General features: G+C 36.8%; 1 protein-coding gene across 4 annotated transcripts in view; it reads left to right on the top strand.

Annotated features, from left to right (window-relative positions):
• Positions 1-27,015, top strand: part of LCLAT1 (lysocardiolipin acyltransferase 1) — a 233,573-nt gene that overhangs the window by 148,531 nt on the left and 58,027 nt on the right. The gene's annotated exons all lie outside the window — the stretch shown is intronic.

Here is a 27,015-nt window from a genome sequence, read left to right as displayed (position 1 = left end):
GCCTCAGGAGAAGTATACATGACTGTATGTCAGAGACCTTTGATGTCTCTTCATGTTGAATTTTCAAATGCCATGGTATTGCTTTAGACCATAAAGGGAATTCATATTGTTTTCTTTGTTCCTTTTAGTCACTGCCCATTTCGCACCCCCTTTCCCTCCAGCGAAAAATCTGAGCTGCTCATTTAGGACAGATCTTGTTGTTGCGTTGAGTGAAAAAAGTCATGATAGCCTTAATGAAAAATGATAGAAGCCTATCTATATACTTAAAAACAACCATCTAACACTTACCAAGTTCTTACGATGTGTCAGGTATTGAGTTGTGCATGTTTCTTTACCTTGCCCATGCAGTAGAATCAACCATAGCGTTTTTTAAAAATACAGATACTGAGGTCCAAGCTCAGACCTATTGAATCAATCTGGTGATGGGGACCTAGGCTCATAGCTACTTCTTTCACCACTCATACGTATCCCCTAATTCTCCTACCTAAGCTAGGTGGTAGTTTGCCCTGTGCTGCACCTGTGGAGCCTGGCTCCGTTTAGCAACTTTCGCAGGGTCATACTGCTGCTGAGCAGAGGAACTTTAAACTCAAGTCTTTTTGATTCCAGTGCCCATGTTCTTTCCACTCTATAATAAGCTTACAGTTTTCAAATGCAAAAAAAAAAATTATTCTTTGTAGATTTTTTTGTTTTCTATTTCCAAGATTTCTGCTTGATATCCTTGGCTCTACTGTGAGTTCTGTTTAAATGAAAATATATATATAAAGGATTTTCTTTTTGTAAGCCTCTTTTATTTTTCTGATTTCTGCTTTTACCAGTTCCTCCTCCATTTCTCTAATCTTTAAAAAAACAAAACAAAACATGACATTCAAACTATCTGTCCTTTCAAATTGTGGTTCCATTCTCTGGCAGAACCTGGGTTGAAAGAGGGAAAACAAAATTGTGGTTCAATCGTTTTCTTTCTTTTTGCCATCAAATTGCAGAAATAGCTTGATGACTTCATTTTCTCAACACTGGTTCATTTTTTATTAAAAATAGATAATAGTTTTTTAATTGTAGAAACAGAACGTACTTACTGTTAAAAAATTGGAAAATTAGTAAAGAAGAAATTAAAGGCATTGACCCTGTTGCACAAGCCAGAAACCTGGGAGTCATTCTTGGCTTACCCCCCTCTGCTTTTCACATGCTGTGAAATCCCAAACAAGGCCTTTTGGTTCTACCCCTTAAGGATCTCTCAAATTAATTCTTTTCATTCGCAATGCCATACTGGTCTGGGCCTTCATTGTATGTTCTCTGAATTATCATACAGCTGCTCAGCTGGTCTTTCTTGGCTCTGGTCTTGCCTTAACCAGTCCTTTCTCCACTTTGTAGCCAGAGTCAAGCCTTTTTCTCAATGAGGGTGGCAGCACACTGAGGTAGGTGTCCAGGCACTGGAGTCAGGTCTCACAGAATTCTAAGGTTAAATCTACTCTAAGATGATTTACCCAGGCCTTCTATGACCTACCTCTCTGGCCGTATCTCCTGTCTCCCTAGTTGTACCATTTGTTCTAGCCTTATTGAACCACACTTCTTTCCCAGAGTGCACAGTATGCTGAGCCTTCCCCACGGTATCCTCTTCCTCAACCTGTAGATGTCACCTTAGATAACAGGTCATCCAGGAAACCTTCCTGATTTTGTTTGGCTTGGTTGGGTGCCTTGCTTTATATTCCCTGTATGAATGCTTTTCCTACTAGCTATATGTAAATTTTTCTTACTGTAGTATCACTTGTTTAGTTGTTTATCTCCTTGATTGTTTTTTTCTCAAGCCTTTAGCACAGGGCCTGGCATATAATAGATACCCTTCAAATTTTTTGAGCCAATCAACTAATTGGTCAATGTAATTTTATACCCTGTGTTCCAGTAAAGATTTAAAATGGCTAACATAAATATGTATCATATAATAATAGCAGTGCCCCAGCCTGGTCAAGATGGCGAAACCCCATCTCTACTTAAAATACAAAAGTTAGCCAAGCATTGTGGCACGTACCTCTTAATCCCAGATCTTCAGGAGGCTGAGGTATGGGAATTGCTTGAACTTGGGAGGCGGAGGTTGCAGTGAACTGAGATTGCACCACTATACTCCAGCCTGGGTGACAAAGCCAAGACTCTGTCTCAAAAAAAAAAAAAAAATAATAATAATAATAATAATAATAATAATAACAGCAGCACCAAAAGTAAGAGAAGAAATCAAGGTGAGGGAAAATAGGGGTAAATTTTTTAAAAACTAGATGTGAGGTTACTATACAAAACATGTTATAAGTTTCTACATTCCTGTATAATACGAGTCCAAACATTGGCCCTGAGCTTTCTGTACCTTTTATACAAGGAAACTGAAGTATCATTGACCATGTGTATAAGGTCAAAGCAAGCCAGATGATTAAAAGAAGCATTTTTGAAAAACTTGGAATATCTCCCATAGCTCTTCACGAAGAGCACATTGTACATTTCATGACCAAGATCCTGAACAGCATCTTTATGGGAAATATAATGAAATTTTTAGGACTACTCCACATAGACTCATCATGGTTGTCCATGTTGGCTAATGGAATAAACACATTCCATTACATGAGAAAGAGCAGTCTCACAAAAGCTCAAAACACTGAGACTCTATATGGATTTAGAGTGTCTCAACTCTAAAGGTATAGATAGACTGCATGTCCTTCAAACGATTCTCCATAAAAAGTATTTCACTCACTGAGGATTGGATGACAATTAGTTCATGCTGAGTTTGATTATTCTTTGTAAGGCATCTGTTCTACAGATACTTTGTGTCATAAAGCGCTGCAGAGTCAAGGGCGATAGTAGTAAGTGGATCTAGGAGTTGGACTGAGGGAAATTACAGAGCTTACTGAGATTTCACACATGAATTGAAGGCCTACCTCCAAACTGAGATCTGCCAGCATGTCCTTAGAAAACAGTGAGGAGTATGTGTTTTTCGTATCCTCTGCAATGCTTGCACATAGTAAGTGGACCATTGCTGAAAGCTCAGGTCCTGGTCTGTGTGGCTCTTTTGGTCTTGTTTATTGCTGTGACTTCATGCCCTGTCTTCACTCCAGTCATGTGGGATACACTTTACTCATGCTGTTTCTTCTCCCAAACTGTTTCTATTTATCTGGCTAGCTCCCATTGGTTCCTCCAGACAGCTTAAGTGTCTTTTCCACTTCAAACAATTTTCTGATCTCTCCAGGTTATTGGAGTTCCCTCTTCTTACTCTCATCATGATCTATACATTTCTGTTAATAACCAGTAGTTTTTTAGTGGCTTTTTTTTTTTTTTAGTCCATCTCTCTCATTGGACTTGAGCTCCTTTAGGATAGAGGTACTGTGCCATATTTGTTTTTATATCTGAGGTCCTAATACCATGCCAGGAATATTATAGATACTCAATAAATTTATAGTTTGGTACAAGTTCTTAAAGATGACCTAATTTTAGCATCTCTCTCATACACACATATGCACATCTGATTAGCAATTCTTCCTACCCCCTTCAGTCTAGTGATCAGACACTTACAGATTTTAATTTATATGGAGTCCTTTCATTGCAACAGAGATGAGATTTATGGCAGTGCCAGAGGGCCACCTGAGGTAGATGCACAGCAGATAATAACTATCTTAAGACACTCTCTTCTTTTTTAACTACTGGAGGATAAAAGGGTACTTTTTTTCTAGATTATGTATACTATTAGAAGAGAATTACAGAAAAACGTTATTTGTAACTTAAATGAATAAGGTCTTGGCATGTGATCATGTAAAATTCAATATGGAAATGTGGTTCTTAATTAAATGTTTCCTTTATTTGTATCTCAATGAGTTTCAGATTCTAATATGGTGTTAAACAGATAGTTATTGCAACCTTGTGTTTCTCTGTACCACTTGACTTCAATAGGAGAAAAATTTTGCCCTGGGTTTATTATATACTATTTCTCTACCACCAGCCAGCTATAAAAATGCCTACTATTGTGAAAGGTAGGTCTGGGTTATAATTATTGCGTGTCTTATGGCACCATTAATAAAAAATTTTCAAAATATATGTTCTTTATTAGATTACCGTTTTCATAGATGAGTGAAAATTATATACAGTTGTATTTTACTCATTCATAAGGCATGTCTGTGCCTAAATATTGGTGCCCTGTATAATGTTTAATATATTTTTTAAGAATGACACACTGAAAAATGCTGATAACTGTGACCTTTACAAAATGTGTTTATTTCAAAATTCAGAATTTTGGAAGCAGCTTTTGTGAGTAAAATTTGTGGAATTGCCTTTGAGTGATGACTTTCTGTAGACTGTACACTGACCATAAAGAATATTGTTACATACATTGAAATAATTTTGTCGGTTTCCCATTAGAGGGCAAAAGTGAGAGATAGAAAACAACTACAGAAGGTGTGAGTAGCTGTGTCATCACAATGCTGTTTACTCACTGTGTGGCAGATGGGCACTACATGTTTATGTACTTAGAATCTCGTTTCCAGTAAAACAGAGAAGAGAGTTTCAGTGAATATGCAAAATGTATGTAACAATATACTTTAGGTTCCTGTTCATATGAAAAGCAAAATTCTCAGCCAAGGTGAGATTTTGACCTGAGTCTAAACCCCGTGGACCTTTGAATCCAGAAATTCATCTTAACAGGAGCTTATGCCTGCCTTTTGGTTTTATACAGTATGCAGTTTCATTGTGAATGTATATGCTTCTTTTTTGGGTTTGTCCAAAAAAGGTTTACCTTTTTTCTTCTTTGTTGTTGACATATGTCCATTTCATTATTTTTAAAGTCTATACCTTTTCTTTTAGCTTTATCGATTTTTTCTTCCTTATTCAAAATATTCTGTCTGCATTTTTCCAATTATTAGAACCTTTTTTTTTTTGCATTTTTTCATAATTGATATTTGTGTTGAGTATTGCAAAGCAATATTAAAACAGTACTCACTTGCTGGAGTGTATATGTGTGTACACATGCAAAACCACATTCATATACCTCACTTGTAAAAAATATGAAACTAAATACAGAAATTGTTTACTTATTAGTGTTGAAAGTTATTTGCACAGCTCTCTAAATGAAAGTAGTTTTTTCCATTTTATTTTGCATAGATTATATTTTTATGTTATATAAAATTAATACATCGTGTAACAATATATTATTATATATATTTTGCCACATAGGCTCCCTATACATATCTGACTGCTAAAAAGCATGCAAACTCACCTTGTCATAGAATCTGGGCTGAGCAAAACTAGTCCAGGTTCATTTATCCTGTGTTGGCTACTCTGCACTGCATAAAGTGTAAGACATTGAAAGAATGTCAGTAACTTCTAAATCAGCAAACTTTCCCTAGTGAAGTTACGTAGGGGAGTAAAGCTTAAGTGTTCTCAGTGACTTTCACTCCCTCCACACAAGAGTATTGCATTTGGCCACATGGGGTAAATTCCAAGGATGATCCTACTTGGTAAGATTACTGACGTTGAGAATCTATCAGAAGTGCATATGTACACAAAAGGCATATTTTTAAGTGTTGTATTTTGTGATAATTAATAACTTAATCCACATAATTTCATTGTGGTTCACTCATCTCTTTTTCATAGGAAATGGTACTTGAAAAGGAAATTAAAATGAAACCACTGATTTACATTTGTTTCTCAATTTATGTTTTATGAAGTACCTTTTCCAGTGATAGTCTCGTTTGGTTATAATACGCTAACAGACAGTAATCTACAATGTGTTGCATCTTTTCATTTCAATATTTTTCCTTGGGAAAAAGATTACTGTCTTTACTCTCTTGACAGCAAGCTTCATATTTGTGCTATTCTTCTTCTTGTCTTTGACCATGGCAATTACCTCTGCTGTTCATGCTACCTGCCTGATTTTGATGACCGAAATATTTTTCACTAAGAAATATCTGAGTATTGTTAAGTAAACATCTGTCTGTGATTCCTTATTATTTACCATATATAACATTTTTAAATAGTCTACATACACTACATGGGTATTTGTAAACTTTTAAACACTTAGCCTTTGAAAGTGTGAGGCTGCCACACAATTTCTTAGACCTTAAATGTGAGAAATTTATGTTGATAGTTGTTTGTCTTATCTCTACATTCACAACCACTTTCTTTGAAGTGACAGATTTCTTCTCCAAAAACTTAAATGCTTTGGATTAATTTTGCATTGTATAAATGTAGGCTGAAAGTAATTTGGGGTTCCATGTGGAAATTCTGATAACTTGTGAGACTGCAGTACCAAAGTTTTAAAATCCTATTGTATATTCCTAGTTTATTTATGACTTATATCTTCCTTGTTTCATCATAGAATTTTAAATGGCCTTTAGCAGAAGATAAATAAGTGAAATGTGGCCCAGCGTGCCAAAGTCAGGTAATAAAGTATGTATGTGCATAGGACTGGAAGGGAAAGCATATTATCCAAGCTAAGGAAAGCTGCTCCTCCTAGTCAAACATTGAGCCTTAGCACCGATCTCTTTAGAAGTCAAGGCAAAATGGTCTTTCCTGTAATTTTCTCATTGCATTAAGTTCTTGGTGACTTACAGTGGTAATGAGCTAACTTATAGTAGAAGAAGTGTTAGTCAATGCCTTTTCTAGGCACAGTTATCACTCATTGGCAGCAGATCTACGTTCAGTTACCTAGCATCTCTCAAAGCTAAAAAACAAATGTTCCTATTTTTGTGGACTGATCTTAGATGTCATTATTATAGAAGATCTACCAACTTGACCATATGTTTCAGGAGAGGAACTTCATACTGTTCCTTATGTGAGTACATGGAAATTACTCATAATCTATAATCCATGGTGCCTAAAAAGAATTGAACACTTTTTTTCTAGCTCATAAGATTTACTTGTTTTCATTCAGAATGGTGTCTTAATGACCACAACAGGTTCATAATGTTAAATCCAAAAGAAGTTACCAAATAGTTTACCAATTAATTTTAGTTATGGAAATTATTAATAACCTTTTGGATCAGTAAAAAGCATCTTTACCATGTTGGTTCTATTATTCATTCATACTTATTTTTTACTTATTAAATTCATTAGAAAGGGTCTCTGTTGCCATGGCGCCTGGCCTGTTCCTTTTGTAATTCAAGGAGACAGTAGCCACTCTTATATGCCTAGATTAGTTTTAACGAAGGCTTTTATTTTAAAACTTTAGGGATGGACATTAGTAAGAACTGAAATTAAGAAAGACTTGACAGGAAATACTGTGACTTTTGTTTAGACTTGATAGATGAATAGAGTTTAGGCAAAGGAGAAACATACTACAAAAAGCTTGCCCTGTACATACTATCTTTAAAGTTGTATACACAAAAGGTGTTTATATTTAAGTATTTTTAAGAAAATATCTTTGTTGTAAATGCATATGATCTGAATCTTAGGTAAGTCCTATGTGTTGTAGTTAATATCATGTGATCAAGGCATACTAGTGACAGTATCAGAATAAAAATGCATAACGAACACATCTTTATGCATAAATTTGGGAGGTTAGTATGTGATCCAGTGTCACAGAAACAGCATACAAGTGCAGAGTAGAAAAGAGTTGTGGCTGGCAGATTAAGAGAATTTAGGGAATAGGACTTTGAATTCGATCTGGAGGAATGGCAGGATTTGAACTGGTAAAGAAATTGGGAGAGTATAGTCAGGGTTAGATACTCAGCAGTGGAGACCAGCCTTTTTGTGTGGCAAGAACTAAGTTAGAGAAGAGTCATGAAGTCTCACTTCTAACAAACTATATAGGAAAGGGTGGGAACTGTGAAAGTTCTAGTATTTATGACTTTATAAATACTCCAAACCTGGTGAGAACATTGTTCTCTTCTTAGTATTCTAAGACAGTTTATTATCTTCCTAAGCAGTTTACTACTTGTTCTAAGATAAAATAAGACCTTTAGAATAAGGCTTTAGCATCATGATAGTTATCCCAAAATAGTGTCTTATTTTGAGACTTCTGCATGAATTATGTTCAGTTAAAAGAGACTCAGTAAAAGTAATTATACCTCATGTTTTTTACATTTCCTTTGATCCATGAATGAGGTATTTACAGACTATATGATGGCATATAGTAGGAAAAAGACTATGATTCATCCCAATTACAAAGATGTTTCCTTGGAAAGAAACTCTGGAGAAATGTCTTATGTCTTTACTAATGGTTTTGAGACTTAAACAAATAAATCTTGTCTTTTCTGTGTATGGCTGTAAATGGTCATAATTTTATACTTGCAAATATCAATTTGATCTGAATCAAACTTTTCCAGCGTAGTTGGCCTATTTGCAAGGTTAGGTATCCACGGGCTGTAATGGATGTATGCTCTATAAGATATCAGTGGTTTATCTGGATTTTAGGTACTAGTAACATCTTTGAACATAAAATCTGAGAAGTGTCCTTTGGGTGCAGCAACTATAATGTATTTGGTGACCTTAGAGAGAGGATAGTTTTACAAGAATGGAGGCAACAGGAACCAGATGTAAGTGAAGAGTGATGTAAGTGGAGATAGCTAGTTTAGATGACTGCTACAGGGAGTTTCCTGATGAAGGGGAGAGGGCTGGGGCATAGACAACAGAAAGGGGAAGCTGCATCAAGGATGAATAAGAGAGTTTAGCATTTTTAAATGCTGAGAAGATTATGTAGAAGAACAGCTGAACGTGAAAGGATTAACAATGGAGCAGGTTTCTGAGAAATCAGGAGAGGATAGGAACAGAAATCAGGTTAAGAGGGACCCCTCATTTTGTAAGGCAGGAGGCAAGGTTCAGCATGAATATATATTTTTGTTTGACTTTATAAATACTCCAAGCCTGGTGAGTAAATTGTTCCCTTCGTAGTATTCTAAGAGAGTTTATTATCTTCCTAAGCAGTTTACTACTTGTTCTAAGATAAAAGACCTGTTGGCTTTAGCATCATCATAGTTATCCCAAAATAGTATCTTATGGTTGGGAGTAGGTGGTGAGAAAGTGAGGGATGCTTTGCAGGAAGGTCCTGTGCTCTCTGTCAGATCAGAGGTTAGGTAATCTGTTGATGGTGGGGTACAAGGGGACAGAGGTGATTAATAAGAGTTTGGAATAGTTGTTGTGGTAAATGAGAAAAGGAAGCTGACTAAAACCAAGTAAGAGCATTGCTAAGCTCTCAAACCTTGGGCTACAGAGCCAATCTGGGCTCTTGCCTCTACTTAAGTTCCATCCAAAGTGGTGACTTCACATGCCTCACAGTGGCTCACTCCTTCCCACCACCTGCAGTACTCCCATCTCTTCTGCTTTTGATCAGATACCCTTGTTCCTTTATGCCTATCTCAGGAAGATCATTTCTTGATCTCTTCAGCTGGAAGTCCTATCAGTCCCCCTCCAGTCTTCTACAACAGTTGAACCCATCTTAAGACTCACACAGTTTCTGGGTGATCAGGAAAATAGAATGTTGAAGAGACATCTGCGCTCCCATGTTTATTGCAGCCCTATTCATAATAGCCAGGGTATACAATCCACCGAAGTGTTCATAATCAGATGAATGCATAAAGACAATGTGATGTGTAAATATATACAATGGCATTCTATTCAGCCATAAAAAAGAATGAAATCTCATCATTCCCAGCAACATGGATGAGCCTGGAGCACATAATGTTGAGTAAAATAAATCAGGCACAGAAAGATAAATTCTGCATCGTCTCATATATGGAAGCTTTAAAAGTTGATCTCATAGGAGTAGAGAGTAGAATAGTGGTTACTAGAGGCTGGAAAAGTGAAGGGAAGTAGCCAAAGGTTGGTTAATGGATACAACAGCACAGCTGGATAAGAAGAATAAATTCTAGTGTTCTATAACACTGTGGGGTGACTATAATTAACGGTAATTGATTGTATACTTGTAAATAGCCAAAAGAACAGATTTTCAGTGTTCTCAACACAGGTAGTAAGTGTTTGAGGTAATGGATATGCCAGTTACTGATCTCATCATTACACATTGCATACATATCTTAAAATAGCACACTACCTCGTAAATAGGTACAGTTATTTGTCATTTAAAAATACTAGAAAGCAAGAATAATCATGTAATTAGAAAATATATTTTTTCCTCTTTACTAGAGTGTAAGCTCCTTTGGGTCAAGGAGCTTCCAAAACCACAGTAAAAGCATTGAATCAGTCAGTCTCTGTTTCTCCTTTCCCCCTCTCCTCACCCCTGCCCCTGCCCCACCGCCCACCCAGGGCAGTGGTGCTAAATTGTTCAATAAGTATTAAATGAATGTATTAATGAATGTAACATATACTACAATCAAATTGTATATGAGATCAGTGAACTTCTATAGGAATATGTTTGTCAGAATTCTTTACGAGGCTAATAACCCACAGGCATCACCTTGAAGAACATTATTTTATGAGGATATCTAACTCCTCTACAATGGCAGTGAAATATATTGTATTTGTAGGTGATTATCCTAACTTGGTGGCTCAGGATATTTTGTATTTGGCTTATTTGCACTCTCCTAGCCGTAAGGAGCTTATGCCAAGCACAATCTCTGTTGTCCAACTTTGCTTATTATGTAGCTTTTACAGCAACTTTTCTAGTAGTTTGGATGTAAATGCCATAATGTATCATAAGCCCAGATTCCTTTTAAAAATTTCATCCTCGTAGCCTTCCTTTAAAATTTTATTTTAGTTTATTTCTCACTCACTGACTCACTGTGCTGTGTTGAAGGAACTTTGTATACCAAGTGCAACATCGTATTCTATTGGACCTACAAGGTTTGGCTAGGAGAGGAAAACTCAGGATGAAAACATCAAAGAGGCAGCAATTACAGAAAATGGGAATGTTAGGTGTCACAGAGTATGATGGAATATGCTTGAGAATTCTCACCTTTTATGCAGCCTTAAGTTCCATTGGCTAATAGCTTGTAACATTTACATAAATTGAAGCAGATTGCTGTTCTTTTATAAAGATCATCCTCTTTTATGACTTCACAACTTTTAATAATTCAGATATTTGTATTCTGCTGACCATTTTTTCTGCACTATAAACCAGTTCATTTTATTTTATACTCTAATTAGCTCTTTATCCAAAGTGTTTTATTTAAAGTGTTGGCACACAAGTTTAAGATAAGCTAAATTAGCCAACAGATATGACTAGCTATTGGGTATTAATCAAAAGGATGATAGTATGGCTTATTGTTAAAATAAAACTCAGTATTTAGATCTTAATTTGCAATTTGACAAGCTAAACCAGAAGTTTCTCAGATGCATCTAATGCCTCTTCTGCTGTCTTGGGAATAGAGATAGATAGCAATTATAACTCAAATTTCATTTCTGTAAACTTCAAGATCATGGGTTTCATTGTTTCATTAAAGTGCCATCCAAAAATAGTGTTCTACATCACCACAATAGCAGTGTTGTCCTCTGGCTGCCATTGTCCTTACCCAAGGCCTAAAAAACACATACTTTATTTTATTTTATTTTATTTTTTTCTGTTTCAGTATCTTAGTCCATCCACTTGTAAACAGATTTCCCGCCACAACCCCCAATGCAGTTTCTGTCTGGCAAGATAATGCTGAAACATTATACTCTCACCTTGGGGAACGGTGGCTGGAAAAGATAAAACCCTTAGCTTCCAGGTCCATCTGCTGAAATTGTCCGAATTTGGCCAGTGTATTATATCAAGTGATAGCACATGGAGAGAAAAGAAGAAAATGAATCTTGACGAGTGAGCTGCCATCACTCGTCAAGAATGGCAGTCTCTACCAATACTGTTAAATTTCTACCCATTGGATTTTTTAGGCTCCTAATTATTGGTATGTATATTATAGGTGGTGTTTGTATAGCCACTCAGGATTTTAGATTTGCTTTGGTTTGGTTTTATTCCTGTTGAATTACGTGGGGATGTTTGAAATAAACAAGAAGATAAGGGAAGGGCTCTTTTCTTTCCTTTTACTTTAAGTTCCGGGATACATGTGCAGAATGTGCAGGTTTGTTACATAGGGATACGTATGCCAAGGTGGTTTGCTGCACCTGTTTACCCTTCCTCTAAGTTACCTCCCCAGCCCCCCACCTCTCAGCAGGCCCTCCTGTGTGTTGTTCCCCTCCCTGTGTCCATGTGTTCTCATTGTTCAACTCCCACTTATGAGTGAGAACATGCGGTGTTTGTTTTTATTTCTATTTGGGACTGTCTCCTCCGTCAAACTTTCTCGAATCCTGTCAGCCAAACTTGTCTTTTCTTTTTCTGAATCCCTAGAGCAGTTTAACTATACTTCTATTAAGATTCCTCAGGATGTGTTGTAGTTGCATGCATGAACCTCTCTTCTCTACCCTGTTAGCCTGTTGACTACCCTGTTCTTGCTTCCTTTTTTTACCCGCACTCAATGCATCTAGCCAAAAATAGCTTTCTTGTTGTTGCAGTTGTTCTTGTTATTAACTGTTCTGGCTGGCTGAATCACATCTAGAAAGGCTTTAATACTAAGGAAGGCTTCTTGTTGACTTAATGAATTCATTCAAGATATAATGTATATGGTAGGTACAGATGTCACAGTCTTGAAGAGGGTTAAAGAATATCACTACTTTGTGTGGTATAGAGCTTGATGGTATATGGCCACACTCTGACAGTATCCTGGAAGGTTCTCTTGCTGTAATTCTTTCTAGTTTATTTTCTGTGTATAATTAGACAGTGCTTTCTAAGTAGCAGAATTTAGTTGTAGATACTGATGCAGCTTAGAAAAAATGTTCTATGATGGCAGTTAGTCCAACTTTTATCTTCTTCAGGGCCATCAGGCCTCTGTAATAATTAGAATCCATAAAAACTGGCTATATTCTAGACTCTAATATATTATAAAAGTTTTATGCTCTTCAGTGATGTCTCAAGCACATCATAAAGCATCAGTGATCCCTCCAACAATGTTCCTTGGTGCTGGTGATTTGGGTGATTGGAAAAGTTTGCCAGTGGAAGAACCACTTGCTGCCCCGATAAGGAACCAATATTACTATATTTCAAAAAAAAAAAAAAAAAAAACCCTCTAGGCTTACCTAAAGGACATGTGTAGAGGTAAGGTTTTATATATCAGAGTGATGCTGTAGCCAAGTTACAGTCTCTGTAAATATGGGGTAAATGAGAAATAATCTTGATCATCGGGATGATGGGCTCATTTTTCAAACTACCTCTGTGTTGACCATGCTATCTGCCTTATTGCTTTCATTCACACATAGCTGTCTCCTGACTCCACACCTCTTCCTTGTTTCCCTCTCAAGTAAGAGCTGTTCATTCTCTCGTATCTCACCACCATATAATGTTCTTAATTTACTTCTGATTTATCCATCCTGGAGTTAAAAAACAAAAAATACCCTGAGTCAAAAAACATTTTTTGAGCCTTTTGTCATCTAAATATAGCAACCTTTACCTCTCTCAGATACCAGTCAACCCTTCGCTACATCCTGTGCCTCAGCCTTTGTTTCACTGGAGAGAGGAGACTTAGCACCTGGCTCAGTCTTCCATTCCCTCCCTAGTCTAGCCATCCTCTTAGGTAAGTTCACTGTCTGTGTGATAACTCATGCCAGTTCCATGATCTCCTCATTATTCGCACTACTTCATACTTTGGATCTTGTCTTCAGGAATTGCTCCACCTGTTAAACGTTAAATTGCAACATCTCACTCTCTAGGCTAGTTTTAGTCTCATTAAGATCTCCCCTTAATGCCCTTATGCTTTTTCCCTATCCATAATCATCCTTCTGTGTTCATGCTTTTCTCTCTTCTCAGTTATACTCTGTGGTCCATTGCTTAAACCAAACTCTTGCTAGTATCTTGAACACCTTAGCCCTGTTGCCCTTGGGTGGCACACAGTCAGCAGAAGTGCATTCCTGGGTCTTGCCTGCTGCTTGCCTTCTCTTTATCTGCACTGGCTTTTAGCTCTGCTGGAGAAAATCCCCTAAACCATGCAGATTACTGCCAAAATAAACTCTTGGTTGCTGTATTAGTTTTCTAGGACTGCCGTAACAAATTATCATAAACTAGGTTGCTTAAAACAGTAGGAATGGCCAGGCATGGTGGCTCACACCTGTAATCCCAGCACTTTGGAAGGCTGAGGCAGGTGGATCACGAGGTCAGGAGATTGAGAACATCCTGGCTAACACGGTGAAACCCCGTCTCCACTAAAAAAATACAAAAAATTAGCCAGACGTGGTGATGGGTGCCTGTACTCCCAGTTACTCGGGAGGCTGAGACAGGGGAATGGCATCAACCCGGGAGGCAGAGCTTGCAGTGAGCCAGGATCACGCCACTGCACTCCAGCCTGGGCAACAGAGCAAGACTCCATCTCAAAAAAAAAAAAAAAAAAAGTAGTAATTTATTCTCTCAGAGTCTGTAAGCCTAGAAACCTGAAATCAAGGTATTGGCAGAGCCATGCTCCTTCTGAAGGCTTTGGGGAAGAGTCCTTCCTTGCCTCTTCTTGGTTGCTATCAGTCTTTGGCATTCCTTGATTTGTGGCAGCATGACTCCAGTCTTTATATGGCCTCCATCTTTATATGGCCTTCTGCCCTGTGACTCCCCACTTTTGAGGATGCCACTCATGATACCCACCGTAATCCACAATAACCTCATTGTGACTTAACTAATTATTTAGAAATAGGTTCTTTGCAGATATAAAGTCACATTCTGGGGTTCCAGTAGACATTAAATTGGGGGACACTCTTCAACACAGTACGGTTGCTGACTTCAATGCTGGCTGACCATTTTTCTGTTTCCCTAGTCAACCATTCCATTCTCTGCAGTAGCAATTTCAAGCCTCCGCTGCCCATCCTCAACACTCTTGCCCCTGCTTCTCTTCTCTTTAAGCTCTAACTTACAAATCGTTCCTTATCGTCAGCATTTAATGTTGTTCAAATGTCTTTAGTCTTTAAAAGGGAAAAAAAAAAAGACTAAAAAAAAAAAAAAACTATGCAACTACACGGACACTTTTTATAGCCCCTTCACCATTCACCCCTACTCCAAGCTTCTACACTACATCTGTCTTTGCTTCAGATATAAGCTTCTTAGAAGAGCTGTTGATGAACTGTCACTGCACACTTATTCCCTGATAACTTCAGAACTTTTTGTGATCAGTCTTCTACCTCTTAGATTCCACTAAACCCGAACACTCTCTCAAGTGACATTGTGGTAAATTCCAGACCTTGTCTTTTCTTGCTCTGTCACTAACACTTGATCCTAATGGACACCCCCTTCCTCTAGAAACATTCTCTGCCTTGAGACCAGCTTAGGGAGAACTAGTGAAGAGGATAGCACTAGAAGACTTACGAGATCTCTTTTAATTCTAATATTTGATCATTTTCTGAGATTTCAAGAATCTTCTGTTCTCTTTTTTTAATAGAATGTCTAGGCAATTTGTAGTTATTTAAACATGATAGTGCTTTTTTTATGATGTTGAGACTATGGGGTGCAACATCTTTCTCATGCGGTTACTGTAATTTCAAAGGGATTATTTTTGGTAACTATTTGTTATTGTTAAATTTCTCAGAAATAGAAAAGCACTCTAGGGAAACTTTAAATAGACAAGAGCTCTACTGAATTTAAAACCCTAAGATCTGAAGATATAGACTTTGATGCATTAAATTAGTCTTTTGAAGTTCTGAAGTCTGAGAAGTCCTCTTGTAACATTATAAGGTTTTATATTTATAAAATAGGCTTATTATCTAATTTGATTTTCAAAGACAACAGGATGGTGAACTTGTAATATAAGAGAAAGAAGAAACTAAACATTGTAAAAGTTAAGCAAACTTGAATCGTTTATAATTTCTTCTTTCCTAACAATATCTTTAGTATGAATAACTCATTGGTTTATGGTAACTTTTTTTTAAAGAGCTCTCCTCTTAGAAAAATAGTTGAACTCTGTTGGAAGTAGAACAATTTGATTTTTATCCAAGATCAATGATTAAAAGATAATTGACCAGTCTTTAAGTGTTGTAGTAATTCCAAATGTCCGTAAGTCTTCCTAGCCTAAAGATACAGATGAGATTATAATAATACCAAAAAAGTTCTGTCTGGAAGCCTTCTTCAGCCTAGCTGCCAAACTTCAGCATCTCTCCCCAAATGTCCAACAATAATTTCCAAGTATTTCTGTCTCCTGAGCTCTGGCCCTCTGGTAGAAGTCTTCCTTGCAAAATCCATGTGAGGAAGCCACCTTGATCAGGTCACCTCATAGCGGGCTGTATAGGCCAGAAACATTGCTTCACACCTAGGGCATGGCTCTGTGCGCTGATGACATTTTCAACCCTCCAAGGGCCAAGTGATTCTGTCCTCTCTCTGTCCTGAAGGAGATCCCTCCTGGGAAGCACTTCTTCATCTCCTTCAGCTTTTAATTCAAATCTTCTCTCTTTCTCTAGGACTCAGACCATATCCTTGGGGATAAACACCTTGCTCTCCTCTCATGTCCTTTTTACCAGGTTCTGCTCATGTGGCTGTGTCCCCAAACATCCTCTTCAGAGACCTCTTCCCCACTGCCATATCATTCATGCACATACATGGGGACGAGGAGAGTGGATGAAAATTTATACTGCAGATATCGTTAGAGCAGTTAAGAGCCAGAAGTCCTAACCAGACTCTGAGTCCTCAAACTCTCTTCTCTTTGTGCCTTAGTTTTGTTTTTTGTTATTTTTTGTTGTTGTTTTGTTTTGTTTGTTTTTTTGAGACGGAATTTCACTGTTGTTGCCCAGGCTGGAGTACAATGGCACAATCTCAGCTCACTGCAACCTCCGTCTTTCGGGTTCAAACGTTTCTCCTGCCTCAGCCTCCTGAGTAGCTGGGATTACAGGCACGTGCCACCACACCCAGCTAATTTTGTATTTTTAGTAGAGACAAGGTTTCTTCATGTTGGTCAGGTTGATCTCGAACTCCCGACCTCAGGTGATCCACCCGTCTCTGCCTCCCAGAGTGTTGGGATTACAGGCATGAGCCACAGCACCCAGCCACTTTAATGCCCTAGTTTGTTCAGCTGTAATGAATTAATAAAAGACCCAATTAAATCCAGTCAAATAAAATTGCAGAAATCTTCAAAGGTTACTTAAAAAAACTTAACATTATGAATTGCTATAAACTTGATAGACAAGATTTTGGTAAACAGTACATTTTGTAAATTCTGTAAATTGGTTGTTTGGCATTGACCCATTAGCAAATTGGCGTGCTTTCCAGTTGATTAGATATTAAATTCCAGTTAGGTTCACTTGGGACTTCCTACAGCCATAGTTCTTTCATGACAGTAAACTTCACAAAACAGTTTTAAAAATATTAAATAATGTCTTCCAATTGAAATATTGTTCCATGTTTAGTTTTATTGAGAACAAAATGTGTCCTCTCTGGTAGGGAGGTGTATGCAACACAATTACAATAGTTCCTCAAGGATGTTGTGTTAGAGTACTGTCCAACATAGCTGGATGCTGACTTTATTTTCAGTTGGATGAATTGAGAAAAAGGTGGATAACTGGAGTATATTTATCCTAAATCAGGAGAGTAACTGAAGGATGTCATGTTGAGGGGAAAAAAAAGCAGAGAAACAGGACAGTATATTGCTGTCATCCAGAGGGACACTTGCCTACTGAAAATGTAAATTAGGCATACAACAGAATAAGAATGTCTTTCTCCCATTCATCTCATTCCTAAGTTGTGAAAGTGTTGATGAGATGTCTTTAAGCACTAGTGTTGTTGGAGTGAATTGAATGTACTTCTTGAAAAGCAAATGAAAAACACAAATGTGTATATACACAGGGAGCTTTTATTTATAATGGTGTCTATTTTATCTTTGATATTCAAAGCATATTAAAGTATCCAATTATGAGTGGTGAACTTTTACCTACTAATCTTTTAGTTCATTTTCTTTGGGTCTGCTGCTCCTACTCATGTCTTTGACCAATGTTTAGTAATAGGCCAGGATTCTTTTTCCATTCATCCAGTGTTTGAAAGGGTCTGTTGTAATAAATCAAAGCATCCAAGAGGTGATTTAGACTAAGTTTTTCTGCCTTTTATATGGCATTTTAAATTCTATTTTATGGAATTTTGTTTTGAGAGGTGATAATCATGTCTCCTTACTCAAGGACATCTGTCTGCCTTCAGTGTTGCCTTTCTGGTACATTTCATTTCATTTACATAATCATCCTACTCAGACTTTATCTAGAGAAGTTTTTAGAATCTGTTATGTCCATAAGAATTCTGGATCCTTCTGCTTAGGAAAGTCCTTCATTTAAATAAACGCCTAGTGATTTGAGAACATTTGTGAGTGAAGATGTGTCTTGAAATCTCACTTAAAAATAATTTTTGCCAGCTATTTTAAGTTCAATTATTGACTTGAAAATACTCTAACTAAGGCTTGTGATAGATTTTTTTAGGAAATAGGAAACAGTAGTCAATTCCCTAGCTGAAACAACTTTATAGATGGCAGGGAAATCACTTGATTTCTAAAAAGCAGTGAAGAATGAATTAGAAGGAATAAAAGATTTTATTTACCCTACCAAGAGGCAGTAAACCTATTTATTACCCATTCTTATGTGAAATGGACCTAATATGTTATTATATTCTGAGAGTGATGAGACAAGGCTTTTACAGGGAGGATGAAAATAAAGAAGCAAGTTACATATTTACTTTGGAATGGAAACTTGACATTAAAACAGATCATCTTATGTTTCACTGTAAACTCAGTAAGAGTTTCAGAAACTAATTATCTAGCAGCAGTGGCATGGAAATATATTAAATATACATAGAAAACTCTGATACTTGAGCATGGAAAAGGGCCAGGTTACTTTTATTTTTACACAAATAAAACAAAGTTCAAAGGTGGTAAATATCATTAAAATAAATACTAAGTACTAATAACCAGCAAAGAAATGCCTAGCCAAGACATTTCATTTCACAATGAAATACACTGGGTGATTTGTAACATCAAAGCTGCTCTGCTGTCCTAAATGTTCCCTCTTCTCAGTCCTTCAACTTCCAGGTAAAATTGGAGAACTGATACATGTATTGTGACTTTTGCAGTTTAGGGCATTAGAAAAACAGTTTGTACAACTGAAAGTGGAACTAAATATTATAGCTATTGAGGAAAATAATGTTACTTTCCAAACTAGAGTATAGTGGTCACATCTGTAAAATGAAAATACCTGCCTCAGGATTACTGTCAGGAACAAATGACTTCTGTGTAAAGAGCCTCGCTCAGTACTGAGACCACCCTAGTGTTCCACACATCACCAAAATTATTACTAATGAACTGTTGAAGGATAATTTCCAGCTGCTGAGCTTTGAGCAGTGGCCTTAAGTACAATATTTACGTTGCATCCTTTAAAGTCAACAAATGAAAGAGTGCTTTTAGAACTGGTTTTTTGTTGTTGTTGTTTTTTACTTTAAACAAAGTAGTATGTTTAATTTTTAAATTAAGTTATTATCTACAACTGTTAGAAACAACTGTTCTATATATTCATGTTATGTGTGTTACATTACTGATGGAATAATCATTCCTACAAAGTTTTATTGACCACTTGCTATGACCAGGCTCTGTAAAAACAAAATTAAGAAAACAGACATGTCTTCCCTAATAGATGAGAGCCCACAGTCTATTAAGGGAGACAGACATGTGAACAGTTAATAACACCCTGCACACTATTTCAACTTTCTTTACTTATCCCTTTGCCTCAAATACCCTATCTAGTCCACAGCTGAATACCTATACACTTTGAAAATTGGCTTGGTTATTGCCCTTCTTAGAAACTTTCTTGCCTTGGCCCTTCTACCATAGTTAGTCATTCCTTCCATTGAATGTTCCTGTATCTTCTACGTTTTTACATTGTTGTCCTCATCACACAGTATAATAATTTGTTTATTTACATGTTACCTCCCCTACCAGACTGTTAATGTCATGAGAGGTATTGTTCATCTTTGTGATCCCAGCCCTAGTGCAGAACTTGGTACTTACAAAGCACTCCATAAATGTGAATGAATGGATACTGTCAACCTTTTTGCCTTCTTCAATCTCTTTCCCATATTCCAACATGCATCTTTGAAAGACACTGACAGAACATCAAAGAAATGAACCAAAACTCAAGCATGGAAAGGAAAATTGAAAAATCAGTTCAATTGATAGGAAAGCATTATTTTTCTTTCCTAACTTATATTCATAGACCAACCTGGGCATCATAGGGAGACCCTGTCTCTACAAATAATAAAATATTAGCCAGGCATGGTGGCACATGTCAGTAATCCCAGCCACACAGGAAGTTGAGGTGAGAGGATGGGTTGAGCTTGCTGGGAGGTCAAGGCTGCAGTGAGCCGTGATTGCACCATCATACTCCAGCCTGGGTGACAGAGCAAGACCCTGTCTAAAGAAAAAAAAAGAGATATATTAATGTATAGTAAAGTCCTAGTAATGTCAGTTTCTCAATTGAAAATGAATTATGTTGTTTATAAAACTGAACTATCATGTCATTATTTCAAAGACAGGGTTGCTAAGCAGAGTAACAATTTGATCAACACTACTGAAGATTGTTTAATCCATTACAAACATTTTAGTAGCATCTATTTAAATGTAGTTATACATTGATTACAAATAATCATCTGCTTATTAAAGTAGGTCCAATAGGACCTGTTATTTACCAGTCTGCTACTAACATTTAAAAAATTTTTATTGATATGTAACAGTTGTGTGTATTTTGGGGGGCATATGTGATATTTTGATAACTCTATACAATGTGTAACAATCAAGTCAGAATAATTGGACTATTACTTCAAACAGTTATCTTTTTGCATTGGAAACATTATACTAATAATTCTTCCCTTCTAGCTATTTTAAATATATGCAATAAATTATTAACTATAATTTCCCTACCAAACTAGAACTTACTCCTTCTAACTACTTTTGTACGTCTTAACCAACTTCTCTACATCCCTTCCGACCTTCCCCTTCCCTTGCCAGCCTCTGGTAACCATAATTCTGCTCTTTGCCTCCATGAGATCCACTTTTTTAGCACCCACATACAAGTAAGAATGTGAGATATTTGTCTATCTGTGCTTGGTTTATTTTAATATGATTACTTCCAGTTCCATCTATGTGGCTGCAAATGACAGAATTCCATTCTTTTTATGGCTGAATAATATTTCATTATGTATATGGAATACATTTTCTTTATCCATTCGTCTGTTGATAGACAGGTTGAGTCCAGCTGTTGTGAATAGTGCTGCAATAAACATGAGAGTGCAGTCATCTCTTTGACATACTGATTTCCTTTCTTTGGGATATATACCCAGAGGTGGGATTGCTGGATCATCTGGTAGGCTCTATTTTTTTTTTTATTTTTGAGGAACTTCCATACTGTTGTCCATGGTGGCTGTACCATTTTACATTCCCACCAACAGTGTACAAGGGTTCCAGTTTCTTTGCATCCTTGTCAACACTTGCTATCTTTTTTTTTTTTTTTTTTTTAATAATAGCCACACTGTTTTCTATAATGGCAAACAGTATAGAACTACTTTATATTCCCACCAAGAATGTATGAACATTTTCCTTTCTCCACATTCTCACCAGCATGCTATTTTTTGCCTTTTTGATAACAGCCCTTATAACTGAGGTGAAATGCCAGTGTTTTGTTTTGTTTTTTTGGGTTTCTTTTTTGAAATGAGTTTCACTCTTGTCACCCAGGCTGGAGTGCAGTGGCACAATCTTGGCTTTCTGCATCTTCTGCCTCCCGGATTCAAGCGATTCTCCTGCCTGAGCCTCCTGAGTAGCTGGGATTACAGACCCCCACCACCATGCCCAGCTGATTTTTGTATTTTTAGTAGAGACAGAGTTTCACCATGTTGGCCAGGCTGGTCTCGAACTCCTGACCTCAGGGGATCCAAGCGCCTCGGCCTGTCAAAGTGCCAGGATTACAGGTGTGAGCCACCACCTATCTCATTGTGGTTTTGATTTGCATTTTCCTGATCATTATTAGTGATATTGATCATTTTTTCATATACCTGTTGGGTATTTTATGTCATCTTTTGAGAAACATCTATTTCAGGTGTTTTGTCCATTTTAAAATCAGATTATGTGCTTTTTGGCTATTGAGTTGTTTGTGTTCTTTATATATTCTGGTTCTTGATCCCTTGCCAGATGGATAGTTTACAAGTAGTTTCTCCTATTCTATAGGTTGTCTCTTCACTTTGTTGATTTGTTTCCCTTTGCTGTGCAGAAGCTTTTTAGCTTGATGTTATTCCATTTGTCTGCTTTTGTTTCCTGGGCTTTTGAGGTCTTACCCCAAAAAACTGTAGCATTTCACCGAGTGTTTCTTTGAAGTAATTTCGTAGTTTCAGGTCTTACATTTAAGTTTTTAATCCATTTTGAATTGATTTTTGTATATGCTGAAAGATGGGTATCTAGTTTCATTCTGCATATGAATATTCAGTTTTTTCGGCACTATTATTAAAGAGATTGTCTTTTCCCCAGTGCATATTCTTGGCACCTTTGTGGAAAATAAGTTGGCTCTTAAGTGTGTGGATTTATTTCTGGGTTCTCTATTCTGTGCCATTGATCTATGCATCTGTTTTCTACCAGTACCATGTTGTTTGGGTTACTCTAGCTTTGCAGCATAATTTGAAATCAAGTAGTGTGTTCTTTTTGCTTAGGATTGCTTTAGCTATTCAAGGACTTTTGTGATTCCATACAAATTTTAGTGTTGTGTTTTCTATTTCTGTGAGGAATGTTACTGATATTTTGATAGGGATTGTATTAACCTGCAAATTGCTTTGGGAAATACTACTAGCACTTTTCTTTAATAAACTATACTTGAAGTAAAGATTCTTATAAAAGTATGAACTGGAAAATAGTTTCTCTTCTTTCTAATTAATCCATTTAAAGAGCTTTAAATGCCCTATTCTTGGTATTGAATGGCCATAGATTAAAGGTTTAGTTAGTACTCCCTACTACTTGGGAGGCCAAGGCAGGAGGATTGCTTGAGCCCTGGAGGTGGAGACTGCAGTGAGCTGTGGTCGCGCCACCACACTCCACTTTGGGCAACAGAGCGAGATGCTGTCTCCAAAAAAAAAAAAAGACATTAAAATTCTAATTCTAAAATTTTGTCGTTCCACTGACTCCCCAATTCATTTTATTCCACCTATACAGTAAAAAATTACATAAGAAATGTAATATAGATTTTATGTTTTAATAAAGCTTTCATAGTTTCGCACTTGTTTTAGGGCCTGGAAACTCAGATATGTGCTAGGAGCCTTTTCATTATAAGCTTTATTGTGCTATTTGACCTTTTAATCTATGTTATTTTAGTCTATATGTTATTCTAATAAAATTTTTAAAAATCAAGTTTCATAAACTTGTTCCTGCCAGAATACATGTTTTTCTCCGTATTCAGTCCTGATTCGTATAGTTTTTTCCAATACTTTCACGGGAAAATTTTCAAACATATAGCAGAGTTCAAAGAGGCTTACAGCAAACACCCATACACACACCACCTAGAGTCTCCTCCAAGCATTTATTTTACTTCCTTTATCAAGTATCTGTTTCTTTTAGAGAACTGATTAGATGAGTGTTATCCTTGATTAGAGCTCTTTTATGAATTCCTTCTTTTTTGGCTTGTTTTCTTAATTTGCATCAAGTTTTATTGCTGTTTCATTTAGCTCTGTGTGACTAAGATTCCTTCGTGTGTGTGCATGTGTATGTGTGTATACACACATTTTCACAACCAGAATTTCCAGGTGTTTACACCAAAGTAGCCAGTTACCACTATTGGATTACCTATTATGTGGGAGAGTCTCTTGTATCTCAGCACAATGTATAAAATTGTAATTTTTTTCTTTTCTCCTCTTAGGAGTTCCATGTTAATTTAAATGAAACAATGCGTAATTAATACTTCTCTAGGAAAAAACCAAGCAGATTTTATTGGATATTTTTAAAGGTGTCTACAGAGTTTATGCTATATTTGAATCTTGCTGTATAACCCTCAGATATTTTACTCAAGTATAAAATAAGCATTATTTTAATATATACCTGTCTTTTCCCAATAAATCATATGCCTAAAGCCTATCCCATTCAGTTATGCTAGTCTCCAGAAATGATTGCCTGGTGACTTTATTGGTTTTGTCTTTACCTCTTTTTCTTCTCATTTATGTTTTTTAAACATTAATTTGAATCATAGCCTTTTTGTGAATAAGAGATTATGTATCCTTTATTCATTGAAACTTGAATCAGTTTTCCCTGTGTTGTCTGGTACACACCCGTTTCTTATCACTGAAACTCTCCAGTCTCTTACCTCTTTTCTTCCTAGGGACTGCTCTGTAATATGCTATTACTGGTTTACAGCAGCCCTCCTGACCACTATCCTTTGTGGGGTTTTTCTTCCCCGTTCCAGGTCTTTCTCTTAAGTCGGCCCTCTTTTTGATTTTTATAGTGGACCCACATGTTTTCTTCTCTTAGGCTTTAGTAATTCATTCAAATCACTAACATCTTGAGTGTAATTATGTCCCAAGCATTATTGAGCGATCAAGACGCCTCCACCTTATTCCTATTCTGCTCAACTTGGATTCTTAGTGCCTCCTGAACACTTTATGCCCATTCCCAACCAGAACCTGTGCCCTGGTTTGCAATGCCTTTCTCACCCATTCCTCGCTATTTCATTCTTACCTAGTATCCTTCAGCACCTAGCTGCTTTGAGCTTTTGCTGAATTTAATAGGTACATTGCAAATACGAGGTTTCTTTATATCAAAGTAATTTTATCTTAAGTTCCAGGGTACATGTGCAGGGTGTGGAGGTTTGTTACATAGAAAAATGTGTGCCTTGGTGGTTTGCTGCACCTATCAACCCATCACCTAAGTATGAAGCCCAGCATGCATTAGCTGTTTTTCCTGAAGCTTTCCCCACTCCCACCCACGACAGGCCCCAGTGTGTGTTGTGTGTTGTTCCCCTAACTGTGTCCATACGTTCTTGTTGTTCAGCTCCCACTCATAAGTGAGAAAATATAGTGTTTTCTGTTCCTGTGTTGGTTTGCTGAGGATAATGGCTTCCAGGTCTATCCATGTCCCTGCAAAGGACATGATCTCACTCCTGTTTATAACAGCGTAGTATTCCATGGTGTATATGTACCACATTTTCTTTAGTCTGTCTTTGATGGGAATTTAGGTTGATTCCATGTCTTTGCTATTGTGACTAGTGCTGCAGTAAATATATGCATGCGTGTATCTTTATAATAGAATGATTTATGTTCCGTTGGGTATATACCTAGTAATGGGATTGCTGAGTCATGGCATTTCTGGTTCTAGGTCTTTGAGGAATCGCCACACTGTCTTCCACAATGGTTGAACTAATTTACATTCCCACCAACAATGTAAAAGCATTCCTGTGTCTCCACAGCCTTGCCAGTATCTGTTGTTTCATGACTTTTAAATAATTACCATTTGGACTGGTATGAGATGGTATCTCATTGTGGTTTTGATTTGTATTTCTCTGATGATCAGTGATGTTGAGCTTTTTTTCATAAGTTTGTTAGCCATATAAATTTGAGAAGTGTCTGTTCGTGTGCCTTGCCCACTTTTTTAATGGGGCTGTTTTTTTTTTCTTGTAAATTTGTTTAGGTTTCTTGTTGACTCTGAATATTAGACCTTTGTCAGATGAATAGATTGCAAAATTTTCTCCCATTCTCTAGAATGTGTTTGCTCTGATGATAGTTTCTTTTGCTGTGCAGAAGCCCTTTAATCAGATCCCATTTGTCAATTTTTGCTTTTGTTGCAATTGCTTTTGTTGTTTTCATCATGAAATCTTAGCCCATGCTTATGTCCTGAATGGTATTACCTAGATTTTTTTTTCTAGGGTTTTTATAGTTTTGGGTTTTTCATTTAAGTCTTTAATCCATCTTGAGTTAATTTTTGTATAAGGTTTAAGGAAGGGGTCCAGTTCCAGTTTTTTGCATATGGCTAGCCAGTTCTCCCAGCACCGTTTATTGAATAGGGAATCCTTTCCCCATTTCTTGTTTTTGTCAGGTTTGTCAAAGATCAGATGGCTGTAGTTGTGTGAACTTATTTCTGAGTTTTCTATTCTGTTCCATTGGTCTATGTGTCTGTTTTTATAACAGTACCATGCTATTTTGGTTACTGTAGCCCTCTAGTGTAGTTTGAGGTCGGGTAATGTGATGCCTCCAGCTTTGTTCTTTTTGCTTAAAATTGTCTTGACTATATGGACTCTTTGTTGGTTCCATATGAATTTTAAAAGAGTTTTTTCTAATTCTATGAAGAATGTCAATGGCAGTTTAATGGGAAAAGCACTGAATCTGTAAATTGCTTCGGGCAATATTGATTCTTCGAATCCATGAGCATGGAATGTTTTTCCATTTGTTTGTGTCCTCTCTGATTTCCTTGAGCAGTGATTTGTAGTTCTTGAAGTGGTCCTTTACTTCCCTCACTAGCTGTATTGCTAGGTATTTTATTCTCTTTGTATCAGTTGTGAATGGGAATTCATTCATGATTTGGCTCTCTGCCTATCTATTGTTGGTGTATAGGAATGCTTGTGACTTTTACACATTGATTTTGTGTCCTGAGACTTTGCTGAAGTTGCTTATCAGCTTAAGAAGCTTTTGGGCTGAAGAGATGGGGTTTTCTAGATACAGGGTCCTGTCATCTGCAAACAAAGACAATTTAACTTCCTCTGTTCCTATGTAGATACGCTTTGTTTCTTTCTCTTGCTTGATTGCCTTGGCCAGAACTTCCATTACTAGGTTGAATAGGAGTGGTGAGAGAAGGCATCTTTGTTTGTGCTGGTTTTTCAAGGGGAATGCTTCCAGCTTTTGCCCATTCAGTGTGATACTGGCTGGGAGTTTGTCATAAACAGCTATTATTAATATTTTGAGGTATGTTCCTTCAGTATCTAGTTTATTGAGAGTTTTGAATATGAAGGAATATTGAATTTTATCAAAGGTCTTTTCTGCATCTATTGAGATAACTATTTGTCCTTAGCTCTGTTTATGTGATGAATTACATTTGTTGATTTTCTTTTTTTTTTTTTAATTTTTTTATT

Source organism: Rhinopithecus bieti, unplaced genomic scaffold (assembly GCF_001698545.2).
Source record: "Rhinopithecus bieti isolate Rb0 unplaced genomic scaffold, ASM169854v2 scaffold_33446, whole genome shotgun sequence".
NCBI lineage: Eukaryota > Metazoa > Chordata > Mammalia > Primates > Cercopithecidae > Rhinopithecus > Rhinopithecus bieti.
This window is presented reverse-complemented; position numbering and strand designations above follow the sequence as displayed.